Source organism: Littorina saxatilis, unplaced genomic scaffold (genome assembly GCF_037325665.1).
Source record: "Littorina saxatilis isolate snail1 unplaced genomic scaffold, US_GU_Lsax_2.0 scaffold_1049, whole genome shotgun sequence".
NCBI lineage: Eukaryota > Metazoa > Mollusca > Gastropoda > Littorinimorpha > Littorinidae > Littorina > Littorina saxatilis.
In genome coordinates this window covers 594-11064 of record NW_027127637.1, presented here as the reverse complement: position 1 = coordinate 11064, position 10471 = coordinate 594, and the positions used below count along the sequence as shown (strand labels likewise).

At 45.5% G+C, this 10471-nt stretch overlaps 1 long non-coding RNA gene across 1 annotated transcript; it reads left to right on the top strand.

Moving 5' to 3' along the window:
* The first annotated feature begins 292 nt into the window (after positions 1–292).
* Positions 293–7458, top strand: LOC138956041 (uncharacterized). Its single transcript, XR_011452475.1, has 3 exons — positions 293–1338; positions 1717–2043; positions 3036–7458. It is a non-coding gene; the product is annotated as an uncharacterized lncRNA (long non-coding RNA).
* The last annotated feature ends 3013 nt before the right edge of the window (positions 7459–10471 follow it).

Here is a 10471-nt window from a genome sequence, read left to right as displayed (position 1 = left end):
TGCTAGAATTCTGGTTACTTGGTTCGTTAGCGTGCGCGTTACCAGCGAAGTGGCTGTCTGACAAAGACTGTCTGGCTGTGCTTGCATTTGTGTTGGTGAGAAGATATCCTGTGGTGGTTGTCTCAGAGGCTGCTCCTGTGCTGATGTCTGAGCCAAAGAGTGCGTGCCTTTTGATCTTGACGTCAGTTAATTGTGACGTAGCGGCTTCTAGTGTCGATGACGTGTAAACAGGCAGTGAATCAGTGAGAGTGTGAGCGAACACACCCAAGATGAGGACAGAAACCATGCCCCTGGGGCCGGTTTCATATACCGCTCTTATCCTAACTTAGGAGCTCTTAAGGGGTCAAGATGGGGTTAAGAGCAAAGTTAAGATAGGTGCGTTTCACGGACCGCTCTTTGGCCAAAGAGCGCTCCTATGTCGCTCTTATCTTAGGACAGCCCCCCCCCAGCCCTAAGTTAGGTAAGAGCAGACAGAAGCGCCCCCAACTTGCAAGGGAGATAATTTTAATCCTAAAAATGGCGGCCGTAAATGAGACTGTGAGTCGACTCGACTCGTGCATCATTTTGCGATATAACATGCGCCATCAACACATTTTCGTCACCGCACGGATCCGCGGAATGCCCAAGACGATAAGGAGAGTGCCGCACGCTTTCATTTGTCAAAGCATGGACTCCTGTTTGAAATATGTTGACAAGAGTGTGGACGGTATGCAGTTTAGCACTTACAAGCACCCGCGAAGACTATGATTGCACCGTTTTCTGCGTGATTGATGTCTGTCAGTCCATGCACGGCGACATATTCTACATCAGCAAGGAAACGAGTCTTCGCTGCATTCACCGAATGTATATTCTGCCTTGCACGACGAGTGTGAACCCGACAGGAAGCGGCTAACCACACGTACTCGTGAGCAATTCCAGATAGCTTGTACTTGTAGTGCACTTTTTCGGCGTGTTTGTGGTGCTGTTTACACACATTTTCGAGCAATAGTCTATCAGTCAGTCAACGAAACAAAACAGCTCGAGTATAATATCAACAAGGAAGGATGCCACGCCGTGACGGCTTCTACAGGCATTGAAGTAGTTGGTGACGAACATCTTTGGACCGTGTGTCGTGTTGTTCTATGGCCAGGGTGTGAAAAGGGTACCATGATTTATGAGAGTTGGGTGTGTCCTGCAATCCAAGGACCTCTGGGCTTGTTCATATACGGTGACATTGGCTACATCTTGACACCCTGAATACTCACAGTCACACCCTATATCTACAGCAGTACTCCAAGCAGGTTAACTCAACACGTGAACTAGACACGTCAGCATTGTTTCCTGTCATGATGAAAAAAGGTAAGGTTTGGAATAGATCTAAAGCATAATTGATCAAATGTTCCTTTCAAGGCATGCTACTTTTCAGATTGTGTTTGGGAATGTTGTTGCAGAAAATGTCAAGGTTATAAAACAGCTTGCATGAGAGAGAAAACATTAGAGCAGAAAAGGCATGTTTGAAACTTAAATGGGTTGTTATTGTTAATCAGCGCCATATTATATACTGACTGTGCTCGTTGTAAGTTTGACTTGGTAGCTGTGCTGACAGTGTTGTCTTAGTATCATCTGCACTGCAGATCTGTGCAGCGTATTCACCTGGTAATTGTAAATGCATTCAACTTTCAAGCAAACACTGAAACATTCAGCAAACGCTCATAATTTTCTTTCTTGTATCACCAGAGAATAAACTTCATCACCGTCTGCATCGTCTGGCACCACCATGCTCTCCTCCAGTGTCATCTTCTACCCGTGGACACTAACATACAGTTACCAAAGCAAGGGCAGGCACCACCATGCTCTCCTCCAGTGTCATCTTCTACCCGTGGACACTAACATGTACAGTTACCAAAGCAAGGGCAGGCACCACCATGCTCTCCTCCAGTGTCATCTTCTACCCGTGGACACCAACATAGTTACCAAACAAAGGGCAGAGACAATGAGGAATGCCAATGAAAGCATAAGTCTTAGTGAACGTGGTGTGCAAGAAAAGACTTGACATCATTTCAGGTAAATATGTTATGCTTGTAATATGATACTCATTCAGTCATTGACAATTCTGTAGAACATTTGGAAAACAAAAGAATGCTGTTTCAGTGTTTGACTTCTTTTTTAAACTTTTATCTGAAACTTTGACTTTAAATTTTACTACTCCTTGATATCAACAAAACTGATTCTTAAGTGACAATAACTAGTAATTTACTAGTACTAAAAACATGTATTTATGCTGTTATTGTTAACGTGGGGGGGGGGGGGGGGGGGGGCATAGATTGTGAGGAGAATAGAACATGCTCTAGGGGATTTCAAGAAATTGTGCTAATTTGTAATTCAGTTGGTTTGTTCCATTTCCTGAATTGTTAGCCTTGTCTGATTCATTTTAAAGGACTGAGTCATTGCTGATATACAGAGCTTTCTTTTAATTGTTTAACCCCTCTAAATTAACGCAAGACCTCATGTTTTTTACTGCTGAAGCGATTGACACCTGCATCAGCAGTAATGGCAGAACACAAAGTACAAAAGTTAACCAAAGAAGACACCCTGTTCTGGACAGATAATTGATGTTCTTCTTCACGTATGTAAACGTTGCCAAAGCGCTTTGAGCTGTGAAGAAGCGCTATATAAATGTTCTATTTTCATTATTATTATTGTGTCTATCCTGAACTTGAGTTGATTTTTAAGTGGTACTTTGTGTTTTTTCGGGTAAATTTTTGGGGCATCCTTTTTTGAGCAGCGGAAGAGTGTGCCACATTTCCAAGTGAAGTGCCTTTAATGGCGTAGAAAGTTTGAACAAAATGATTCGGGAGTGATTTTTTTTTAAAGTACACAATTTGTACCTGTAGATAAAATGGTTTGCTAAGTGTAGTATGAATAAGAGCAAGTTTTAGAATTACTCACTGTCTTCTCTTTTTCTTGTAAGATTATGTGGTGAAACTGCTCTGTTGCTAACATTTAATACAAGAAACCTTCTGCTCTTATGACTATGTTGCTGTTCCTTGTTCAAGGACCTCTACTCACACACTGATGCTGACACTCGTTGAGGGGCCAACTACCAACACTGATTGTGATACTCGCTGAGGGGTCGACTACCAACACTGAGGCTGACGCTCGCTGAGGGGCCAACTACCAACACTGATGGTGATACTCGCTGAGGGGTCGACTACCAACACTGATGGTGATACTCGCTGAGGGGTCAACTACCAACACTGAGGCTGACACTCGCTGAGGGGCCAACTACCAACACTGATGGTGACACAACACTGATGCTGACACTCGCTGAGGGGTCGACTACCAACACTGATGGTGACACAACACTGAGGCTGACACTCGCTGAGGGGCCAACTACCAACACTGATGGTGACACAACACTGAGGCTGACACTCGCTGAGGGGCCAACTACCAACACTGATGCTGACACAACACTGATGCTGACACTCGCTGAGGGGTCGACTACCAACACTAAGGCTGACACTCGCCGAGGGGCCAACTACCAACGCTGATGCTGACACTCGCAGAGGGGCCAACTACCAACACTGACCCTGATACTCTCTGAGGGGCCAACTACCAACACTGATAGTGATACTGACGCTTGCTCAGGGGCCAACTACCAACACTGATGCTGACGCTTGCTCAGGGGCCAACTACCAACACTGTATGTAGTGGCCACTGTGTAACCTCCCTTGCACAAAACAACAAATTTTATATTTAAAATGGTTAAAGGAATTTTTTAAGCATTTACATTAATTATGCCAGGAACAGTCTGCAGACACAGAAGTATACAGTGGTTTTGTCAATATTAGTTAGCAGTTAAAACATGTCCAACGTTCATATTCTATTTCTATACTACCTGTCAACAACAACAAACTAAGCAATCGCGTTTGAGGGCAGATCATTTTGATGAGGCCATTTATTGTAAAAGCAATTATAAGACTGAAAAGCCCATTCATTGTCCTATGTTATTTAGAAAACAGATTTAGTTCTTCTTCTTCTTCTTGTCGTTCGCCAATGTTAAACTTGGAGTCCAGCTCTGGTAATGAAGCTGGTGGTCTTATGGAGAGCCTCCACAGGTCCATGCAGCTTCTCATGAAGGGGCACCGGCCTGGTCCAGATCTCTCTCCTCAGGGGCTGGAGATTTCTGCAGGATGTGGGCTGCATCCTGCTCTGCGTCTCCACAGGGACACATGGGGGAGGGCACGGCTCGCAGTTTTTTGTGCAGGTGTTGTTGCATTCTGTTGTGCCCTGTTCTCAGGCGGAAAATGACTACCTGTTCAGGTCTTGACAGTTGGTGGTAGCTGTCATGCGTTGGAGGGGTTTTAAGCAGAGACTTTATGATGGTTTTCATCTCTGTGGCGCTCACTGGGTTTTCTTCTTGTTCGTCCTCCGCACCCAGTTTGGCCATTTTATCCGCTTGTTCGTTCCCGTCTATCCCGCAGTGTGAGGGGATCCACTGCAATACAGTCTTCAGACACTTGATGTTATGAAGTGTCGTTGTAAGCTGAGGCAGTTTGTTGTTGTTGACTGCTTGCAGCACAGACAAGGCATCAGTCAGGAAGACAACTTGGGTGTCGGGATTGACCTTGCTGCTGATGGTATTGGCTGCGTGGATAAGCGCTTCTACCTCTGCTCTGTAGTTGGTGCAGTGGAGGCCAGTTGGTATAGCCTCTGCTTGCCACTCTCCACTGGGGTGTTGGATGTAGACACCAGCTCCTCCTCTCTTGACGGCATCTGTGGCGGACCCATCTGTAAAGACCCGCATCCATGCTTCTTGGGGGTATCTTTCGTCGAGCATGGCAAGTGTCAGGGCTTTCTTCTGCACATCGCTCTGTTCATCTTTTGTTGTGAGATGAGGAACTGTTGTCTGGATGGACACGTTTTCAAGGTTGTTTTTCCAGGGTGGTTCTTCAAGGGAAAAGTGTGATGGGTGAACCAGTTCAGGCATCTTTGCTTGGTGTTCTCTCTTCAGGGCCCGTGTCTCAGTCGCATAGCTTGATCTCTTTAGCCTGCCAGAAGAGAGCTGCTTCATCCTTGCATTCATTCGGTGGTCTGGAATGCACTGGTACTTGATGTCTTGTACCATCGCTTTGCATTCTCTTCTCTTGCTGAGTGGAGGTATGCCGGTCACCTGTTGCATCTTGTCTATTGGGGTTGTCTTCATAGCGCCTGTGATGATTCTCAGCGCTTGATTTTGGACTTTCTCTAGGGTTTGAAGGTGCGTCTTGGCTGCTGTCATCCAAGAGCTAGATCCGTACTCAAGGTGAGGTTGTACGGTCCCCTGGTACACTGTCTTGAGGATCTTTTCGTTTGCGCCCCATTGTGATCCTGCCAGTTTCCTCATGATGTTCAGTTTTCTTCTGGCTTTTGCTTCTGCATTCATGATGTGATGTTTCCATGTCATGCGTTTGTCATATGTGACTCCGAGGTAGGTTTGCTGGTCTTCAAACTTCAGTGGCGTGTCACCCAACGTCAGTCTTCCAGGTTGTACTTTGGCGGAGAGTGTGAAGAGAGTAGCTGTTGTCTTGTCTCTGTTGATGGTTACACACCAGTTGTCTGCCCAAGCTGCAACTTTCTCGAGGGCAAGTTGCATCCTGTAGGTCGCAGTTGTTGCATGCTCCTCAGTGCACCAGAGAACAAGGTCATCAGCATACAGTGCTGCATGGACTCTACTGGGCAACTCGGGCACAAGGTCGTTGATGAAGAGTATAAACAGGGTGGGCGAGAGGACTCCTCCCTGTGGCACTCCTTGGCGGAGCAGCACCTTCTGGCCACAGTGACCATCTACCAGCACTCTGGCTCTTCTGTTGTGCAGGTAAGATTTGGTCCACTGGTACATGTTGCCTCTGATACCGCTCCGCAGGAGTTTAACCAGGAGTCCGTCTTTCCAAACCTTGTCAAAAGCTTTCTGCAGATCAATGAAGATTGCCAGGGTGACCTTCTGGGCCTGGAAAGCATCCTCAATGACTTGGGCAAGGTGGGTTGTCTGGTCCTCTGTACTTCTGTACTGTCGAAAGCCGGCCTGCTCTGGGACGATGATGCTCTCCGACTCCAAGTACAGCTGCAGGCGCTGGTTGATAATGCGCTTTATGGTCTTGCATACGCAGCTTGTCAGGCTGATAGGGCGATAGCTCTGGGCTTTTGTCTTGTTCTTTCCCTTCTTCAGCACTGGGATCATCCAGGCTTCTTTCCAACACTGCGGTACCTGTCCTTGTCTCCAGCTGAGGTTGTAAATGTCCAGGAGCTTCTGAAGAGCTGAGTTGCCTAGGTGTTGCAGCATCTCATTAGTGATGTTGTCTGGACCTGGAGATTTTTTCTGCTTCAGTTTCTTGATGGCAGTCTTCAGTTCAGCCATGGTGATGTCATGCTGCATGGCTTCTTGGACAGTTCCTTCTCTTCTCTCCCTCTGTTCTCTTCTGACTTCCTTCTGTAGAGGTAGAGGAATGGTGGTGTCGCTTTCTTTCTCGTAAAGCTTTGCAAAGGTGTCTGCAGCTTCTTTTCCTGTGATGGTTTTATTTTCTTCTTCAAGAGTGATCTTCTGCGTCTTGTTGCCTTCATCATTCAGTGCTCTTGTGAGTTTCCAGAGCTTTGAGGTGTCTTTTTCCATGTTTAGCCCTGCTGTCTTTTCTCGCCAGCCTCTTCTTTTACACTCAAGCTTTGTTCTTATGACTATGTGCTTTGCTTTGCTTTCTTGGAGCTTAATGTTGTTTTTCAAACTGGGGATGTTCTCAGCTTCTTCTCTAGCTCTTGATAGTGCATCATGTGTCCTCTGTAGCTCGTCGGACCAGTATGGGATGTAGACAGATTTAGTTTACACGAGGTACTGTTTATAAAGTAGAACCTACAAGACTAGCATCCCCAACAATCAAATTCGCAAAATCAAGTTTAACGTGTTAAAATCGACATACTATCAAAACTGCTGAAAGGAAACCTGTTGTGCATGTTATTAGAAAGAAAAATTAAATATGCATCCAAACAGTCAGCTTAGTTTACATATCTTGTCTAACAATGGCGTAATGGCATGATGAACGGTATGTAATTCTTCTGAGAAGCCGTAAAATGCGGTTTCTGGGGCCATTTTAGTGGGTAATCGGAAGAAATCCAGCACATTTAATAAATTTCTCAATGCATTGCCTTCAAACGTCTGGTAATTTATGCTAAGACATGTCGTTAAGTACATCAAGTCATTCGAGAGATTAGGTTTGCTTTTATTTGACATGCCAGAAAGAGTCCTTAAAATAGTCGGTTGGTCTAACTCTAAGCTGACTCATCAAACAAATTTAATTTGTTGCTATTTTCAACTTCAAATAAACCAAATACTCAAATTTCATGTACATATTTTATCAGACATGGATGGTATGAGGATTTCAAAGCGAAAGTAATCTTTAAGAAGTGGACTATTTTCACAGCGCTGAGCACAAATAGCCCACATCAAGCTCACTGCCAGTTGGCAAACAATCAAAGTTAAAGCTTCTTTCAGAAACATCCAGTCTTACCCTTTCTGATACCACAGTCACATTCAGCACCAAAGTAAAAAACCTGGGTGTCCACCTTGACAGTAACCTGTCAATGGACGCCCACATCAACTCACTCTGCAGAACCGCCTTTCTTGAAATGCGGAGGATTAGCCAAATCAGACACCTTCTTTCCCTCGACGCAACCAAGACACTGGTTTCGGCTTTTATTTTGTCGAGACTGGATTACTGCAACTCGCTCCTAGCCGGCCTCCCAGACGCCAAGCTAGACCGCCTACAGCGCATCATGAACAATGCAGCACGTCTTGTGCTGCGCAAGCGCAAGCGCGACCATGTCACCCCTCTCCTCATGACCCTTCACTGGCTACCAATCAAAGCACGCATTACATATAAAATAGCTACCCTGTGTTACCGTAGCCTTCAAGACTCTGCCCCTTCTTACCTGTCTTCGCTCTTAAAGCCACACGTCCCCACACGCAACCTCAGATCCGCTGACGCAGGGCACCTTGTTGTCCCACGCGTCAAACTGAACGCTTTCGGCAAGCGCGCCTTTACCTACACAGCTCCCTCTATTTGGAACTCTCTGCCCATGTCTGTCCGCCTTTCTACCTCTCTCCCTTCCTTCAAGTCCTCTCTAAAAACACACCTCTTCCGGGAATACTTCAACCCCTAGCCTGTGCGAGTGATTCGATGTTGTCCGTGTGTGTGTTTGTGTGTGTGTGCGAGTGAGCGACACGAGTATATGCGAGTAATTGGTTGTGTGCACTGTTCAGTATTTGCCACATTAAGGAGAGGGGTCGCTTGCCATCGTAGCGCGCTGTGGGCCGGCTGGGGGCGGGTTGCTTGCGAGGGCTGTATTTTGTACATTGATTATTTGATACATGTATAATTATTAAATGCGTCTCCAGGAATATGTTTAGTTTAAATCTTGTGTCGATACTATTTAATTCTGCCTCGCTATTAGCCATTGAGTAAAACTGTTTTATCACCATTGCTTTATTGTTGTTAATTCGTCTCCAGAAATATGTTTTGTTTTAATCTTGTGTCGATACTATTTAACTCTGCCTCGTTATTAGCCATTGAGTATAACTGTTTTATCACCATTGTTTTATTGTTGTTCTTTGGCCATTTACGTTGAATGACTTGTTATACATTGACATTGATAGTTTTATTCTTCTTCTTCTTCGTCGTTCGCTAGATAGTTTTATTATAAGAACCTTTTTTTTTAATTCCTATTAACTCGATGTTCTTTAACTATGTTTGTAAATTGTTAGAGGATCTTTTAGTAGAAGTGTTTAACTGTCGAAGCTGCTTTTACCTAAGAGACCGACTGTATATTGTGCTGTTGTACTTGTCAGACTTGATTGTACCAAGTCCTTCACATGTTGTAATGCGCTTAGAGCCAAATATTTTTGTTTTTTGTAAGGGATAGGCGCAATATAAATACACTTTATTATTATTATTATTATTATTATTTAACTGCTAGCTGCTGAGCAGGGCTTTTGAGAGAGCATTTCCCAAGAATGTTTGTACGCGTTTGAACAAGTGGTCTGAGCAGCCGTCGTTGATTATGAATTACATTTCAGTGTAATTTGAAGCTTTAATGTTTGTTTAAAAAGCCTGCATATTTAAAAAAAAATCTGTTTTCTTTGGAAAAGGTACATCTTTATTTTTTGTAATTCTTTCTAACATGTCGCATAACAGCAGTACTAACGTTTCAAATGACTTGACATTTTGTTTGTAATTCGGTACATCTGATTGTCTTGTCTAAGTTCCATTATTGCCCACAATCAGCAGTAGTGATTACTTCGGCACTTGATGGGATGTTGCGCAAGTCCAAGAAAGCAGCGTTTCCAGCATCCAAAAGTCCATTTAAAATTCACAGGTTGGGGAGTATGGGGGGGAGGGGACATGAGTCACAGTGGCTACTGGTTTAGTGCGAGGCGCGCGACACAAAGGTGTCGACAGTGCGGGCCTCGACGACAGCTGCTGGTAGAGAGTTCCAGTCCTTCACTGTGCTGGGTAGAAAAGCGGCACTCCGATACTGAGTGCGGTAGGTGATGAGGCCGAACTGCTGGCAATGGCCTCTTCGCTGGCGTGGTGGTAAGGGGGCCAGCTTCGACTTGATGCCCGGACAGTGGACGATGCTGTTCGTGATCTTGTAGAGCATCGATAGGCGGGCAAGCTTCCTGCGCTCCTCCAGAGACTGCTACCCAAGGGAGTCCAGCATCCGGCTGACACTTGACGTGTTGTGGTAGCGGTTGCAGACGAATCGGGCAGCTCGTCTCTGGGCGGTCTCAAGCTTGTCGATGTTCTTCTGGGTGTGCAGGTCCCATACTGACGAGGCGTACTCCAGGATAGGCCTGACAAAGGCCTTGTACGCCTGCTCTTTCACGGATCTTGATGAGATCTTCAGATTGCGCCGCAGGAACCCCAGGGTCTTGTTTGCCTTGCTGACGATGTTGTTAATATGGTCGTCCCAGCACAGGTCACCCTGAATGGTCACACCCAGGTACTTGACCGCCTTCACTGTCTCCAGCGTATGCCCATGGAGCTGGTAAGAGGGCTGTAGTGGGCGTCTGCTCCTCGTAACAGGCAGGGTGTTGCACTTTGCAGGATGGAACTGCATGTCCCAGCTCTTCTCCCACTCGGCTAGGCGATGGAGGTCTTGTTGTAGCTGGGCCTGGTTGTTTACGCTAGTCACCACCCTGTACACTGCAGTGTCGTCCGCAAACAGGCGCGCTAGTGCCGTCAGTCTCTCCGGGAGGTCGTTAATGTACGCTAAGAATAGCGTCGGCCCCAGCACTGATTTGTTGCTTAATTAATTCATTTGATAATTGTCGGTAAAAATACCGGCTAACACCTCACAATCGCAAACCTGTTTAATGTTGTCTTTTCTAATTCATGACATGTGTTAGCACAAATCACCAAATATTTGAACGCAATGCGTTAAAAATTGCAGAAATTCAAATGTA